The 16,066-nt window shown below is 35.2% G+C and overlaps 1 protein-coding gene across 1 annotated transcript in view; it reads left to right on the forward strand.

Annotated features, from left to right (window-relative positions):
- The first annotated feature begins 268 nt into the window (after positions 1-268).
- The window catches only part of Zc3h12b (zinc finger CCCH-type containing 12B), a 188,963-nt gene continuing 173,165 nt past the window's right edge, over positions 269-16,066 (forward strand). The window contains exon 1 of the mRNA XM_021188089.2: positions 269-737. The gene's annotated coding sequence lies outside the window, so the exon portion shown is untranslated. The remainder of the gene's footprint in view (positions 738-16,066) is intronic.

Raw genomic sequence — 16,066 nt, forward strand, 5'->3', positions numbered from 1 at the left:
GCAGGAAAACCATCCATAGTTCACATGCCTATCCAGTAGTGGATCTCATCCTGTCTCCAGGCCTCTCCATTTCAGAACATCTTGGACCTCTCCACATGATTCTTTTACCCTGACGTTAGGGCCGGCCTAGGAAATGGGATTTTGTTCACTTTTTCTAGGTCGCAAACCAAACTGGTCCGAGATCAGACCGCGGCTCCAGTGGTCCCTGGCGGGGGTGGGGCGCATGCGCGCGGTTGCTAAGAAACGGCGATCCAGGCGCCGCGGTGGTAACTGCGCCGGGGCTGTGTGTGTAGGCAGCAGCGCCAGAGGAAGAGGAGCACGAGGATGCAGCTGCGACCGCGGCCCCAAGAGGGAGCAGCCACTGTTCTGTGGTCGCGGGGCCAAAGAAATTGGAATTAAGCCTGGGGGGTCCTGTTGCTGAGAGGACCAGGGCAGACAGTCCTGCCAGAAGCGCAGGCCTAGTATTTGGGGAGAGTTCGGTCTGCTGGGCGAAGGCCTGCCGCCTTTGCTTCCTGCTGGCCCTCCAAGTCGATGGTGGTGAAGTTGGTGGCCGCCAGGGGCACAAGCACCAGGCTGATTCTCTTGCACCCGGCGCTTTTCTGGCCCTGCTTGAACAGCTGCGACGCCGCCTCCTCTCGTCCGCGGATCCCACCCTCAGCGGCGGGGGAGGGGGAAAGTTTTCCCCTCCGCAGGGGCTGCGTGGTGTGAGGCGACAACAAGACCTTAGGAGAGTAGGGGTGAGTAGTGGCACCGCAGTCTCCTGGTGCTCAAGCTGTTTTCTGGTCTTAGGGTCTCTGGGGCCCCAGCAGGCCAATGGAGCTCTGCGCTCTCATTCAGAAGCTTCTGACACCCTTCCTGCATCTGCTCGCGGGTAATTTCTTCCAGTTAGTTTTCCTTCTGAAAGCCATCACTTTATGATCTCAATCCTGGCTTCCAGAAACATAGTGTCAGTGATTAAGGCCTGGGGTTGCTTCTTAGATGCTGATGATTCTAAGTACAGTCATGCACCTTCTTAGTCTCTGGTCTGGAAACAGATTCTTCTAGTGCCCTGTTCACATATTTCTCCTTGTTCTAACTGTGGCTCTGACTCTTGATCTCAGGAGACAGCCTGACCTGACCTCAGGCTTGTCAAGAGCCCATCCTCCGCATTGCTGTTGCTTCATGACGAAAGAATTGACCAGATAGCTTGAGTGGTGCCTTACTTTGCAGTATTGTTTATACTCATGTGCAGTAGGCTTCTGCAAGCCATATGCCTAGCCCCTGATTCTTAGCATGTAAAACTAGGCAGATACTAGTTATGTTAAATAATAGTGATAATAAGACAAAACTAGTGACATGTCCTATTTGACAGCCAAAGTCCCACCAAACTTGAGAAGTGGACAAAGTAAAATATTGACAACAGGGGAAACATTTTACAAAGTATTCTTCATCAAAAATGACTCACGTTTTCATTTAAAAATGTGTTGGTGAAACTTAGATGCTCTTAATAAAAATGAGAATAGTTGTGATTTATTTGTTCTTCTTAAAGTAGGGTATAGTTGAAAATAGTCAACTTCTCCCAAAAAAAATTTGGCCCAAGACACCCAAAGTGAGACTTTGGATACCATGATTAGATAAGCTTCTAAAGTTGCAAGGTGTTTTTGACAATTATTTTGAGGTGTGAGACTGTTTCTTTAAAAGTAGAGGACTGTGAAAATTTACAGTTCCCAGTTGACCCTTTTCAAACGTGAACTAAATTTGAATTGTTGTATAATTTTAATTGCAAGGCACTCCTGTGGGCTGACAACAAAAGATGTATTCTTTTATTTCACTCTCTTCCATCCTGACAGTTTTAAGCCATTTCAGGTCTCTTATCTAAAAAGAAGTGGAGAAAAAGAAGCACATTGGTGGAAAAGCTAAATTTAGTTTTCGGTTACCTCTTTTAAGCTAAAGAACTTTAAAAAGTATATAGATGCTGTGTGTGATTAGGTAACTTTGGCTAGTGAATCTGTTAACACTTCCAGTTTCCTGATAGTTTTAGGGAAAATGTCTTATATGGATTGCTTTTGTGTTTGAGATGTTCCTGTGTTTAAAGTATAATACTAGGGGGAAAAATAGTTTTGTACCTTGGTGTGAATTATCTGTTATGCGTTGGCAAATAGGCATGCTTCAGAAGTCTAGATTTCAAACTTAGAGGTGGTTTCTGTTTGGAAAAGGTCTTGATGAATTCTACTCTTAATTATTTGAAATACTATTAAATCTAAAGGAAAAGAATTTGACAATAATGAATATGGCCAAGGACCACATAGCCTAGAATTCCCACAGACTGTCATAATCATATGGGAAAATGATATTTTGTTTTGCAAGTGCTGTTAAGGAATTTGATCATTAAATTCTGGAATAAAGTTTGTTTTTTGCTAGTTTTTATTTATTTTATTTTCAGAGATTTTTAATAAGCTTTCATTTTCTAGATTTTACTCAATGAACATCACTGTGGTGGGCAAGGAGAAGAGTAGGTTAGAAAGAGGTTCCAGGGTCTGTTTGTGTTGCTCAAGGCAGAATATCTAGCATGGTCTAGAAGCATGAGACACTGGATCTCATTGCTGGTAACCAGTAATAGAAAAAATTGTAAAAAGCCAACTGAAACAGTTCTGAGGAATTCAATTGGGAGAGAAGCATGCAGATAGACTATATTAATCAAAACATAGAAAAGTACAGAATAAAAGCTAAGAAAAAAATATAAGAGTACAGGAAGATTACTGAAGTCTAAGGATTTCCTGAGAAGGCTTCATAGAAAAGTGATACTTTTTCTTCAAATTGTAGGCTTTGTTGGAAGGAGGAAACATTTATCATAAATCTATTAGATTAACTAAAGGAGAAAAGGATTATTTATAGCAGTTAACTTTCTTGACATGAGCAAACTTTTCTATGCTTTATTATAATTTAATAACAAATTAAATACTAATAACTTTATAATGTACATGTTATGCAGGTTAGTTTTAAAATAATCATCCTATTTTGGGCTACATAAGAAAGTTTTCTAAAAAGATACAAATAATTAAGTTACCATACTTTATAAATATACATTTTTCACTGAATAGTAAATCATAGCTATAGTCAAAGTGTTTTATATATAACTGGTACAATAAACACAACCTTGTATTATTAATATTCCCCAAAGGTTATTTCCAGATACATTCTATAGCAACATGAATTTTGATTGATTAAGTTATATAACTTGGTTTATCATATACTACTGTATACAATAAAGGGAAGGGCTGCATTATAGTCTTGAAATTAATACTGGTCAAAGTTCTAATATGTTAATGGGTGTTAATATTTAGCAAGTAACATATGTTTAAACTTCAATCAGAAATCTTTGTAAAACTTATTTTAGTGCATTTCTAAATTTTTTGCTACATTAAAAATTGGTTAACATGTTAACAGTCTCCAGGCTTTGGTCAACCATTGTAAATTAATATTTTCATGCAGAAAAATAACAAACCACACGGCAATTAGAGGATATCACTGATTTACTCTTAATTTCTTTTGCAAATTTCATTGCATTTATAAAAATGCGATATGAATTCAGCAAAAACTGTATTTTCTTTATTAAAATACTATTTATTTTATTTTCTGTCTTTTATTTGTCAGACTACCATCATTACTACTTCCTATCATAATAGACTGCACATACTTGAAACAAAGCGTAAAGTTCCATCTTTAAATATTAAACAGCCATTTTAGACAACACATACTTAGTGATGGAACCTGAACAACATTTATCAAATGTGGTAGGGAAAGTTTTCATTTTGTATTATAAAACAGGCCCGATAGCAACTGCTATAGAAATGAAGTAAAATGGATTATTTCAAACTCTTTAAACCATTTTCTTAAGGAGGCCTTCTCCAATGGCAGATCTTGGATATCTTCCTGGTCAGTCATCTGGAAGCAATTCCTCACAAAATTGATTAACTTGGTTTCTACTTTGGAAAGAGAACCACCTTTTCCTATGCATGCTTGCAATCTTGCTTTAATGTTTACTGTAGAACTAAGTCCCTTTGATAGTTTAGGAAGAATTTTCTCCTCCTCCTCCTCCCCCTCCCCCTCTGCCTCCCCCCTCCTCGTCCTTCTTCTCATGGTGTTGATAGTTTTAAGTCTTTTCCATGCTGGTTTTAATTTTCTGCATTATTAGTTGTTGTATCTTTGGGGGGAGGTGTTTCGAGACAGAGTCTGTGCAGCCCTGACTGTCCTGGAACACACTCTGTAGACCATATTGGCCTGGAACTCAGATCCTTACGCCTCTGCCTCTTAGATGCTGGGCTTAAAGGCTTGCGCCTCCAGTGACAGGCTAGTTGGAGAATCTTGTACAGATTTCTTCTCTGGAACTTTACCTCTTTGTAGTAGTTAGGTTTTGTCAACTTGGCACAATCTAGAGTAATTTTGAAAGAGGGAACCTCAATTGAAAAAATGTCCCCACCCCATGAGCTCGTGGAGAGGCCTGTAGTGTATTTTCCTGATTGAAGATTGATATGGGAGGGCCCAGCCCATTGTGGGTGGTACCATCCCTATACTGGTAGTTCTGAGTGCTATAAGAAAACAGGCTGAGCAAGAATGGGAAGCAAGCCAGTAGGCAGCATTCCTCCATGACCTCTCTGCATCAGTTCCTGACTCCAAGTTCTGCCTATATACTTTCCCCAACTTTGCTTCATGATAGACTACAAGCTATTAGATGAAAGATAACCTTCCCCCCAAACTTGTTTTTGGTCGTTGTATTTTGTCACAGAACTAGAAATTCTAAGACACCCCTTCTCGTCATTGTTGTTTCATTTATCAACAACTTTCTTTTTCCCCCCTGTGGAATCTTCCTACCACTGCCAGGGGCCAGGTCACTTTCCAGTTGTACTTAAGAATTTTCCATACTCTTCATCTTCATCTTCTGACTTTGCATCCTCTTCTATAGCTGCTATGTGTTGTGCACTAGTATGCACAGACCCTGACCCATTCTTCAACCTGAAGAGCAAGGTAGTGTAATTTCAAAATCCCTAAGGGAAACTGTCCGTTTTAAAGACATTTTCAAAGTTGCCAGTGTTACTTTAATGTGACTGCCTTCATAATATACAGTTCTACATTCTCTAGCAATGCTGAACAGTTGCAATAATCTGTAGCTGTCAGTCATCTATGTGATCATGAGAAAAAAAAAACCAATACTCTCCATTGTACTGTGTTGCTACATTGTGATGTTTTAGTAGGTTTTATGCATTCAGTACAGTTTTTATTCACGAGTTTTTAACTTTTGATTGAGTTATTGAGATGTAACCACATCACAACTTGAATATCATCTGTATCATATTTTTAAAAAGTTGTATGTCCCCCAACATAAACTCACATTTTAGAACTACAAAAAAATGTGCACATTTACTCCAAGAAGCAAAATACACAAACTTCAAATTTGTGAGGCCTCTATACTTTTTGTCTGTTATCTTTTGCTGGCCACAGAAGTCTTACTTGATAAATATGTTACTGACAGACAATAATTCATTGTTGCTAGGCTCAGCATATAATTGCTGTTTGATAAAATTATTTCCTTGTTATTGATAGTTCGGGTTTGGGTGGAGCGTTTCCAGTTTCTTGATCTCTTATTCAAAGACCTGAAATACACTGATTGCAAAGTAGCAGGGGATCTATTCAAAGCAAAGCCCTGAGTGACAGCAGGCCACTTGAGTGAGTGAAAGGATACTCAAAAGTTCTGATTATGGTTTGATGTTTCCTTTTCTATGCAGATTTAAAATGATCCTATTCTAAAGTATGATCTTTATTATGTCAGGACTGAAAATTTTCTACTTGAGCATATCTCTAATGTTTTGTGATAGGAGCTTATTGAAATCATGACTTTTATCCAAAAATTCTATTTGGATCAAATTGTCCTAGAACATAAACTTCTTCACTAAGCAAAAGAGGATGAAAGTCATTTCAGTATGAGAAAAAAAATCAAAGAGTGGAATTCATTCTTTGAGTATTTAGCAACTAATCAAACAAGTACTTTCACATGTAAATTGTAAATAGATTTTTATAAGGAACTGTTACACAGAGTTCTCACTATCTTAATCTTGTATCTTATATTATGACTTATTAGTGATCTTTGAACTGTTGTCATCCAAAACATAATGATTTATATTAATTTCCTAGTTACAAGTGCATCACTGAAGTTAATTTTGTCAGTTTTATAATTCTGATAGAATTTTATAACTTTATAAAATGCCATAAATATTATTTAAAATCTAAAACTGAATTTCACAGGTTGATAATGAGAAAAATATCCATTATAATATTACTCTTTGTTAAAAATACTATGTAGGAAGTTTTAGTGTCTCTCTATAGTTTTATAACCCTGAATTATTGAACTAATAATTAAAATTGCTTTATTACTGTAGATATTTGTATTCATTCTTACTTCTGAGCTAAGCAAATTTTATTAAAAATGCACACACATATACACAATGTATACAATATAGACTATATTAGTTATTTAGAATAGGTTCCTAATAGTCTGAAAAGCTGTGTGCATATAAGATAAACTATTTTTATAATTAAGTAACTTAACTGAAAGTTGTGTGGAGAAACATTATAAATGATTAAAAAATACTATGTTTAACTCAGGAGACTGAATCCCTAGATTGGTTATTTATTTATTTGTTTTCCAAGACAGGATTTCTCTGTGTAGCCCTGACTGTCTTGGAATTTTCTTTATAGACCAGGCTGGCCTTGAACTCAGAAATTCACCTGCCTCTGCCTCCTTGTCTTAGTGAGGGTTTCTATTCCTGGACAAAACATCATGACCAAGAAGCAAGTTGGGGAGGAAAGAGTTTATTCAGTTTACACTTCCACACTGCTGTTCATCACCAAAGGAAGTCAGGACTGGAACTCGAGCAGGTCAGGAAGCAGGAGCTGATGCAGAGGCCATGGAGGGATGTTACTTACTGGCTTGCTCCCACCACCTGGCTAATTACGTTTTTATTTTAAAAACAAAATCTTTTCTTTGTTGAATAAAGAAAATAGTAGAAGTTCGAAACTTCTGTGATGACATATGGCTTCTTTCATCCACATTCATTCAAGAGTTCATTTAAAAACTTCATATATTCATATAGTTACACATCAGAGTTTTAAAAATTTTATAATAAAAAGGATGCTGTTTTCTGTTCTTCCATTCTGTCTACTGTCACTATTTTATATTGTCTTCAGAATTTTCCCCATTTAATGGTATTTCTTGACATCTAACTGAAACTACCTTAATATATATTAAATATGTATGACTTAATATACAGTAATATATAATACAAATATTTTACACACACACGGAAGTTTTTTTAATGCTGGTCTCCATATGGCTTTTTCAAATATTCCTTAGTGTTCTTTATCTCTTTGCCTACCCTTCTTCTGCCCTATATTCCAATATCCCTCCTCACTTTAACCCCCACTTTAGACCACTTTCTCAAAATGGAAGCTAGTTCGCATATAAACTCTAATATAAGATATTTAGCCAAGCAGTGGTGGCACACACCTTTAATCTCAGCACTTGGGAGGCAGAGGCAGGTGGATTTCTGAGTTTGAGGCCAGCCTGGTCTACAGAGTGAGTTCCAGGACAGCCAGGGCTACACAGAGAAACCCTGTCTCAAAAAACAAAAAACAAAAACAAAAACAAACAAAAAAAAAAGAAAGAAAGAAATATTTAATTTGCCAGGCCATATATAATTACACACTTGAATTTTGTGTTACTTTTGTGTTTCACTTTGTTTGAGACAAAGTCTTGTGTAGCCCAAGCTATTATATAAGGATAATCCCTTCAGCCTACACTTTCCTGAGGGCAGAAACAAATGTGTACTATCATACCTGGCTTCATGTATTGTATACTAATATATTAAATGGTTGTTGCTGAATTTATTAGACCAATGTCTGTGCTTATAGACATTTAAGGCTAATATTATTAGATTATCTTATTTTAGTTTACATGATTTTAAAGTATTGTGTTATTTTGCCACCAATCAGTCTAGATATCTGTCATTCCATTGAAACATAAAAATTGAGGCATAAAAATATGTATTAGATTTTATACTTCAGTTTTTCTTAATTTGCAATAATTTGGGCGAGAAAAAGTCTAAAATGGTTGAAAATTTGAATTTTTATGAACTGGTATGTCTCATGACTTCCTTATACTAATCAGAACTGGATTAATCTTTAGGGATATTATCTTAATAAGTAGACGAGAATGATTTGTAGTTAATATATCAGTGGATAATATGTGAAGATTTCTAAAGCACTTAAAGAAAACTTTAAGTAATTTAAATATCTCTTCTCCTATCTTGTTTATTGATTTATTCAACAACTCTTTATTTAACAAATTGTAGTTAATTTAATTTCAGTAATTTTAGGAATTATATATTTTAACAGTGTGTTCCAAATTGCAAGACAAAATTTCATTAATTTGCACTCAAATTAAATTAAATTTAAATTAAATCAAGAATTTGTTAAGATTTGGGTAGATGTAGCAATCACACTTTTTTTTTCTAGATTCTCTGTCCTATGTTAATTATGGATTATACTGTACAGAAAAAAATAGCCATAGCCATATTAGAGGTTAGGAAATTTTGAAGTTCCTTGCTGGTATCAAAAACTTGATATTGAATTCAAGTAAGTGATAGGAATTAAAGTAGGGACACCTAGGTTCAATGTACTTTAAAACATTTTCTAAGTATTCTATCACTAATTAGGATACTATATACCTAGTACTGTGAAAGGGATACAAACAGTAGTTTATAAAATTTGAGATCCCTTATTAGAAATGTTTGGAGCTTAAGTGTTTCAGATTTTGGAATTTTCCAGAAATTAAAATACTTGCATACAAGTATGAGTTGATTATCTATAACCTGAAAATCAGAAATCTGATGTTATCATATATCTAAGATCAAGCATTATTGCCATGGTATAAAACTATTCGAATTTTGAAGCATTTCAGGTTTTGAACTTTCAAGTTAGTGTTAATCAGTGGTGAAAGAAAATTTACGGCAATATTTGTTGAAAACTGTTTCAGATATAGAAAGTGCAGTAGCAATATAACAGGAATGTAAACTCTTACACATTTGTAAATCCATACATTTTCATTGATACATCAGAAGGAGAAAATAAAATGTTCATTAAACATTGCAACCCATAATCTTAATATACTTATGATACTTTCAAACATCTGAAAATAACAAAACTCTGGGACTCTCGCAGTTCTAAAGTAACAAATCGAATGAATCAATCAAGTATGGTGGTGTATACTTGTAATCTTTATACTCAGAAAGTTGAGGCAAGTAGATTCCTTGGCATTCAAGGCAAGCTTGACCTATATAAATTACATACTAGACCAGGGTACAAAGTAAGCCCCTATATCAAAAATACAAATACAAATACTAGTAGTGTTTTCTTCTACCTGTGTTATGATGCAACATTTCTAATATTCTTGGATTAAATACTTCTGTCAAAAAGGTAATGTCTACTCCAGTTAACTTTGACAAGTTAAGGTTAATGCAGAATAGCCAGGTACACATGATAATAGTAGTTGTGAGATTATCATTTATCATTGATACTTTTCCAAGAGGGGATAAGAGCTAGTTCTTTATTTTTCTGACTTCTATAGTAATACTTGATTTTTTACTGTGTAACTCAGTGCTTTTAATTTACAGGTTTTACATCTTATGCCTAATAGCAGGGGATGCAACAGCATGGGCTAATTTCTGTTGGAATAGGAATTTAGCTCGATTGTTTTTAAATAATTGTCATTCTTTCTCTTTCACTTCAGCTTTGCCATGCCTGTGACATGTTTGATGAAACTTTGCTATATGTTTACTTGTGGAAGAAAGAGACTGAAAACTTTTACAGAGCTAACAATCCAATGCACAGTAGAAAATCTATTTAATTCTTAGTATTCTTCATGAGCAGAGGGGAGTAGAGAATTAGAAAAATATTTGGAAGATAATTTCAAATTGAATATGGGGGCTGGAGAGATGGTTAAATGAGCAGAGCACCCAGGTTCAATTCCCAGCATCCACCTGGTTGCCCTCAAGCATATATAACTCCAGTTCCAGGGGATCTGATGCCTTCTTCTGACACTAGACACACATGTAGTACATAGGAAAAATATAAACACCCATATACATAAAAGAAAATGAAGGGAATTTTTAAAAATTGAATATAAGTATACCTTATCTCAGTATACCTAGAGAATTAGTTAAGAATATGGAATTGATAATGAAATTTCTCATTAAGGAATAATTTAAGCATATGATGAAGATATTGCCAGAATGCTTTATATAAAATGTTGGAGCTTCCACTATGTTCATAGCAGCTTTATTTATAATAGCCAGAAGCTGGAAAGAACCCAGATGTCCCTCAATAGAGGAATGGATACAGAAAATGTGGTACATTTANACAATGGAGTACTACTCAGCTATTAAAAACAATGAATTTATGAAATTCTTGGGCAAATGGATATATCTGGAGGATATCATCCTTAGTGAGGTAACCCAATCACAAAAGAAGTTACTAGATATGTACTCACTGATAAGCGGATATTAGCCCAGAAACTTAGAATACCCAAGATACATTTTGGAAAACACAGGAAAACCAAGAAGGAAGACCATCGTGTGGATACTTCATTCCTCCTTAGAATAAGGAACAAAATGCCCATGAAAGGATATAAGTACAGAGACAAAATTTAGAGCTAAGATGAAAGGATGGACTATCCAGAGACTACCCCATCCGGGGATCCATCCCATCATCAGCCACCAAACCTAGATACTAATGCTCATGCCAGCAAGATTCTGCTGAAGGGACCCTGATATTGCGGCCTCTTGTGAGGCTATGCCAGTGCCTGGCAAACACAGAAGTGGATGCTCACAGTCAGCTATTGGATGGAGCACAGGGCCCCCAAGGGAGGAGCTAGAGAAAGTACCCAAGGAGCTGTAGGGGGCTGCAACCCTGTAGGTGGAACAACAATATGAACTAACCAGTACCCTCTGAGCTCGAGTCTCTAGCTGCGTAGGTAGCAGAAGATGGCCTAATCGGCCATCATTGGGAAGAGAGGCCCCTTGGTCTTGCAAACTTTATATGACCCAGCACAGGGGAATGCCAGGGCCAAGAAGTGGGAGTGGGTGGGTAGGGGANCAGGGGNGGGGGGGGGGGTATAGGGAACTTTCGGGATAGCATTTGAAATGTAAATAAAGAAAATACTAAAAGAAAAATTTTAAAATGTTGGAGCTTTAAGTCGTGACTCTTTTGTTTATCTCTCTCCTGTAATTAAGGTGTTTTATAAAGTCAAGTGTAGTTGTATGCTTGTAGTCCCAGATACTCAGTAGCCTGACCAAGGAAATGCTGCTTGGGTCTACAAGTTTAAAATCAGCCTGGGTGAAATAGGTAGAACTCATCTTTTAAAAAAGAAGCTCTATTTTTGGTAATTAATAAAGATGTATTTAAACCAACTTAAAGTAAAATGATACATATGTATGTGTGTATGTATTTTTTATTAAGAATATGAAAAATTCTCAAAGAAACAAAAGAAAGTGTGGCCTAGACATATGTGGAACTTAAACTAGGAAGAAAAGTAATCTTTAAAGAAACATTTTTGAGATAATGTACATACAAGTAACAGTATATGCACTGACCAGGTTATATTTATGAATATGCATATAGGTAATAACAAAAAAAAGAGGCCATGAGTTTGAGGGAGAGCAAAGGAGTTGCATGGGAGGGGTTAGAGAGAAGAAAGGGATGGGGGAAATTATGTCTCTATATTATCATTTCAAAAATTAAAAAGATTATACACAAAAGACACTCGTCTCTCTCAATCTATCAGACTATTGATACAATGGATCCCAAAGAAATGGGAATTTCCTAAGGAATATCGTGCTGAGAGAAGAAAAAGACTTCGGACAAAGGGGAAATTTGTCTCCTGGAAAGAGATTTCATAGAGTTCTAAAAACTGGGCAGAACAGGATGAAACTGAATCCCAGGTAATGATGGGTCCACAGTGGGTAGACCAGAACTGTTTAAATATTTATATCCTTGGCCCTCTAAATAAACTTTAATTCCATGTCAGGACCCTGAAGACTGACTTGGAGATCTTTGATCTCTTCATCCCTCTTCCCATTGTGGCCATATTGAATAAATCTCCTTTATCTGCTTTCTACTATTCTTTTCTTTTTCTTTTTCTTTTTCTTTTTCTTTTTCTTTTTCTTTTTCTTTTTCTTTTTCTTTTTCTTTTTCTTTTTCTTTTTCTTTTTCTTTTTCTTTTTTTCTTTCTCTTTCTCTTTCTCTTTCTCTCTTTCTCTTTCTCTTTCTTTTTCTTTTTCTTTTTTTCGGCTTATTGAGGATGAGTGGTCTGATTGAATTGTCACATAGTCGTGACCCCCTAAGTTTGATCACATGTGCAGAAAATTTATGAACAGTGAATATTGTATTGCTGTGTTTTCAATGAAAAACCACAGGAACTTGAAAAATATAAAGCAGCCTTGCTTGAGTGTAGCTTCTCTGACATTTGTAGATGATACTTCACAGCCAAATTCTTGTTCTCTGTTCCTCTGGTTCTTATAAATTTTCCAACTTCTCTTTTGCTATAATCCCTGAACCTTAGGCCATGAATTTGAAAGAGGGCAACAGAGTGATGTGTGGGAAAAGTTGGAGGGAGGAAAGGGAAGGAAGAAACAATGCAATTATATATTTAATTTCAGAAAATTAAAATAATGTAAAGAAGTCTTGTTTAAACTTCAAATAGCCTCTTTCTGTGTTATCTTGTACAAACATGCAATAGCATCAACTAAGATGTTGATCTTATCTAAATTTGCAATGTTATAAGCAATTGTTTGTGGTTATATGCGTTTTCCACATGTGTAGCTTCCTATACTCCAGCACCACACAGAGATATTTGATTTTACCATCACCACAGAGCTTTTATTTCAGTCATTTATAAGCCCTATTGTCCTCCTCTATGTCATTCTTAGACCTCTAACTTTTTAATCTTTCTCTTTCTCAGTAATTATATATTTTTTACATTATGGATATTATGTAATGTTATTTCACTTTGGTAATTTACTTTTCTCTGATATTTATTTTATCTGATATCTCTATCTCTATCTTTATATCTATATAATGTGCTTTTTAAAAAAACCCTACATTTTAGCCTATTGCGAGAGCATATGCTTGAAATCTCAGCACTTGAGAGACAAAGGCAACAGGACAGAGAATGCCCAGATACCCCAGCCTATTTGGCAAGACCTTGTCTCAAAACCTCTGCTATTTCATTACTTTCTGTATAGCCATATTTCTTTTTATAAAGCAAATGTCTTGTACATAGCATATATTTAGCTCTGTTTTATTCTTTTTTAACCTCATAGGATCGCTGGACCTTATAGTAGGTCTATTTTTAATTAATAAGGAAATAAAATACCTTTTGTGGTATATACATTATTTTATAGTTCATGCAATAGTGACTACAGGCCTAATTATTAATATTGAGTATATAATGAAATCCATTATTTTGTACTCCAATCTGAAAAGTCTTATTTTGAATCAAGTGTAGAAAATTTGTCATGAGGTATATAAAAGTTAGTAGTTACTATGGTAAAATAAATTAGCATACCCATCATATCAATTGTTTACTCATATCCCATGTGAAAGAACAGCTATAAACCTAGTTATTAGCAAAAAACCCACCATAAGTATAATACACTCTTATTAAGTATATTTTCCACATTTAAGAGATAGGAACAATAGTTACTTTCTGTTTGTTGTTTTGTCTTTTTAAAAAAAACAATGATCGTATTAAAAGCATGAAATGTTGACACTTGAATTTCTCTGGTGACTCATTAGCCATTTGTTCTTGGAATTGTCTTAAGTCATTTGTCTGTACTATAGTGGGTTTGTTTTTCTATTCATTTCAATGAGTTTTTATTTTGCATACTATTCTCTTATCTGAAATATAGGTTTTACATTTTTTTCCCAGTCTGTATGTTGCCTCTTAACTATGTTGCTAGATTTGTGCCTTCCCCTTCCCGGCTCGAAAACAGGATCTGTATATAGCCCTGGCTGTGCTGAAACTCATTCTTTAGAACAGGCTGGCCTAGAAGTTAAAGAGATCCACTTGCCTCTGTTTCCCAAGTGCACCACAGCAGACATGTTGATAGATTTGCTACATAACAGCTTTTTAGTTAAAAAGAGGTTCATTTGTTTATTTTTTACTTTTCTTTCTTGGGCTTTTGGTGTCACAGCCAAAAAATTATTGCCAAGACAAATGTTGTAAAGCTTTTCTCCAGGATTTCATTTATAGGAGATTTTTACAGTATCGGGTCTCAAAGTTGGGTCTTTAATCCATTTAATCTATGTTAATAGATTTAGAGTTGGGCTGGAGAGATGGCTCAGTGGTTAAGAGCACTGAGTGCTCTTCCAGAGGTCCTGAGTTCAATTCCCAACAACCACATGGTAGCTCACAACCATCTGTAATGGGATCTGATGCCCTCTTCTGGTGTGTCTGAAGACAGCTACAGTGTACATATATATATATAAAATAATTAAATAAATAAAATCTTTTAAAAATAGATTTAGAGTTTGGTTTTATGTATGGTGAGAGGTGAGTATACAGTTTTTTTGTATATATATCCATGTTTTTCAGAACCATCTGTGAAGATGCTGCATTTATTATGCAGTTTTGGCATTGTTATGAGAGAAAATTTGACCATATGGGTGTCCTTTTATTCCTAGGTTCACTATTCTTTTCCAAATTACTGTGTAAGTCTGCCTTTATATGTCAGTTTCATATTGTTTTAGTTCTTTCTATTTGTGAAATAATCTGAGAGCAGGGAGTGTGAGGTCTCTAGTTTTGTTAAACTTTTCTCAGTATTGTTTCTGCAATTGGGAATTGGTAGATGAGCTATTCAAATTTTAGAATTCTTCTTTCTATTTTTTTTTTTTGGTAGAAAAATGTCAATTTTCAAATGAAAATTTCACCAAATCTTTATATTGCTTTGGGTAATGTGGACATTTTAACATTATTAAGTCTTTCAGTCTATTAATACAGTATGTCTTTTAATCTGTTTCTTCATTAATTTATCTCATCTGTGCTTGTTTTCAGTGTACAAATCTTTCATCACTTTGTTGCTGTTTTTACATATTCTAAAAATTTGAAGCTATTGAAAAGCAATTATATTGATTTTCATTTTAGATTGCTTATTTCTGGTGTATGAAAACACAGTTTTTCCATGTTTACTACGTACTCTGCTATTTTGCTAAACTCATTTGTTAGTTGTTAGCCTCTCATGAAGTTTTTTGGAATTTATACATATAAGATCACTTCACCTGTGAACAGATAGAATTTTACTTTTCCCTTTTTAATTTACATGTCATTAATTCTTTTTCTTGCCTGATGTCTTTGGATAACATTTTAATGTTATAATAAGTAGATGTGATAATAATGAGCACTCTTACTTTGACTTTATTTTAAATGAAAGCATTTCAATTTTCATCATGGAATATGATCTTAGCTATGAGCTTTCTGTTCCTACTTTGTTGAATGCTTTTTTTTTTTTGGAAAGCATTGAATTTTGGCAAATGAGTTTTCAGTAATATTGAGTGCTTGTGTAGATTTTATTCTATTTTTCTTGATGTGGCATATCATATTAATTATTTTCACATATTCACCTACTGTAGGGACAAATCTCACCTCATCATGTTATAGCCATTGTAATATGAAGGTCAGCTTGCCTTACTAGTTTCCATTGAGAACTGCTGCATCTGTGCTCAGTAGCAATATTTACCTGTTGTCTTTAATTAAGCCTCTAGCTCTGTTGAATGGTGTCTTAGTCAGGGTTTCTATTCCTGCACAAATATCATGACTAAGAAGCAGGTTGAGGAGGAAAGGGTTTATTCAGCTTACATTTCCACATTGCTGTTCATCACTGAAAGAAGTCAGGACTGGAACTCAAGCAGGTCAGAAAGCAGGAGCTGATGCAGAGGCCATGGAGGGATGTTCTTTACTGGCTTGTTTCCACAGGCTTGC

The sequence above is a fragment of the Mus pahari genome, chromosome X (assembly GCF_900095145.1).
Source record: "Mus pahari chromosome X, PAHARI_EIJ_v1.1, whole genome shotgun sequence".
In the NCBI taxonomy this organism is placed as follows: domain Eukaryota; kingdom Metazoa; phylum Chordata; class Mammalia; order Rodentia; family Muridae; genus Mus; species Mus pahari.